The 2,386-nt window shown below is 39.9% G+C and overlaps 1 long non-coding RNA gene across 1 annotated transcript; it reads left to right on the forward strand.

The window, feature by feature from the left end:
* Nucleotides 1-212: 212 nt before the first annotated feature.
* LOC104951790 (uncharacterized) lies at nucleotides 213-1,284 on the forward strand. The gene is made up of 2 exons (XR_799053.1): nucleotides 213-395; nucleotides 1,229-1,284. It is a non-coding gene; the product is annotated as an uncharacterized lncRNA (long non-coding RNA).
* The last annotated feature ends 1,102 nt before the right edge of the window (nucleotides 1,285-2,386 follow it).

Genomic DNA, 2,386 nt, shown 5'->3' on the forward strand with positions numbered 1-2,386 from the left:
GTTATTAGAGGCAGAGACCCCTCCTTTACTCCTAACCTGAAAGATTTGATCCAGGAGAAAAAAATAAAAGTTGAACTGGGAGAAAACAAAACACATCTCTGTTCATCCTATTTCAAACTCAAAATGCGAACAAATGTTTGATGAGTGTTGATATTTTTTGATAGGAGTGTGGATATATTTTACAGTGGAGAGCAGGAAGGCTTGGCTTGTGGTAAAGAAGTGAAAGTAAAAGTAAAAACCTGAGAAGTGCTGACACTCCGCTTGACTTCTGAGGGCTTTAGTTGAAGGTTTTGATCCCTTTGTTCACCCTCAGCTCTGCTCTCTGATAACATGCTGCACACCGCGAAGCCCTGTGAGATTCAGACTGGAGGATTCTGCTTCGAGAACACCCGCAGGTAAACCAACAACAACCTTTGTTACTGTCACTGCTAAAATGGTGGAGGGAATACTGAGTGACTCCAATCTGCCATGACGTTATCTGTGCACATGTAGCTCTGCCTTTACCCTCTCTATACCCAGAGGTGGGAAGTAGTGGAGTACAAATACTTTGTTACTGTACTTAAGTACATTTTTCTGGTATCAGTACTTTACTCCACTACTTATTTTTCTGACAACTTTTTACATGGACTTCTTACATTTTTAACACAAACACCTGTAGGCTACTTTCTACTTCTTACATGTTGAACACAAATACCTGTACTTTCTACTTCTTACATGTTGAACACAAATACCTGTACTTTCTACTTCTTACATTTTCCAAACAGGCTGGTTCCTTTAGTTTGAATGTATGTTTGGTGGCGTGATCATTATTATTTAGAGTCATTGCGTGCCTATTGATTTGAACACGATCCGTGTATCCATCATTTCCTGGTCTTCTCTAAAGAAGAGGGACCAATGGAAACGTTGTCATGTTGCCGTTGTTCAGCATGGAAACATTCATTAGCTAACAATGACATTATTGTTCTATTAAAATAAAGGGAGGTCAGGTACTCTTTAAAACAGCTGCTAGTTATGGGTACTTTTTACTTAAGTACATTTCAAAGCCTCTTTACTTTGACTTGAGTAAAGAAGTTTAGTCAGTACTTCTACTTTCACCAGAGTTTTTTAAACACGAGTATCTGTACTTCTACTTGAGGAAAGGATGTGTGTACTTTTGCCATCTCTGTCTATACCTCTATATCACTGCTACACTGAAGGAGTTGATAGGAGTCTCATTCATGTTTTCCAGGAATGCAGTTCTGGAGTCCAGCTTGTCAGAGTCCGGATACAAAGCTCCAGGGGCCAGAAAGACTGGGACCACCATAGCTGGGATAGTTTTCAAGGTGAGGGTCTGCATTCAGTGTGGACCGGAAACTGCCACTTCAACCTACATTATGGTATTTTTGGAAATATGCCCTGATGACTTTGCTGTAGGGGAAACTGGGGAGGGTTGCAACACTTCTTCGTCTACTTGTTACCCATGCCATTTTAAAGATGATTTATGAATATCCTTCACGATATTTATTAAAATGGACGAAGACAGATGTAATATTAAATTTCATTCAGCTAACACTATAAGGAAACGACAGTAAGTGCAATCAACCATGAAGATACAAACTCAAGGAAACAGGAATCCTGCAGGTACATTGGCTTGTGCTGCATACAGGAAAGAGATTTTTTGTATAGGCCATCAGGAATACTTTCAACATATTAAAAATAAATGTTTCCTCATTACATTTTTCACCTGAAACAATTCTTCAGATGGGGATGAAGCAAGTATCTCTGACTTTACCTGTAAGAAACTAACACTCAACACATTTATGTTAGAGGTTGCTGCTCCTGGTCGCTCTGTATGTCAGCAGCACACAGCAAAAATGTGAAACCTTGCCAAGTATATTAGGGCTGCACGATTTGGGGAAATAATCTAATTGCGATTTTTCTGACAGATATTGCGATTCTATTTGCGATATTTGTTTTTAAGCGCCCCAACGGAAGTTTATTGTAAAATGCGGCCATAACTCCGGCTAGGAAGGTCGTATCAACATGCTCTCGTCTCTAGCACCCCCGCAGCCCGAGCTACGAGTGAAAGAACTAAACTTACATGAAACCTCCGTTGGGTTGCTTTAAAGTCAAGCTTCAGTTTAAGATTCACCCTGTGATAGAAACATGTGGTGGAGCATTACTAACCTGACTCAGATGGTTTCACCAAACCATCTAGGAAAGCTCCATTGGAAGCCATTTTAAAAAGTATTTCAAAAATACTTGGCAGGTGATTGGATCAATCTGTCTATCACCTTCTATCATGGGCCACTTCTGATTGGTTAACAATGACTGGTACATGTGGAGCACAGCACTTCTGATTGGTGTGGAGGACTGACACACAAGAAGAAAAAAAAAAATTGTAAAA

Source organism: Notothenia coriiceps, unplaced genomic scaffold, assembly GCF_000735185.1.
Source record: "Notothenia coriiceps isolate Sejong01 unplaced genomic scaffold, NC01 NC01_scaffold00019139, whole genome shotgun sequence".
Classification (NCBI taxonomy): Eukaryota; Metazoa; Chordata; class Actinopteri; order Perciformes; family Nototheniidae; genus Notothenia; species Notothenia coriiceps.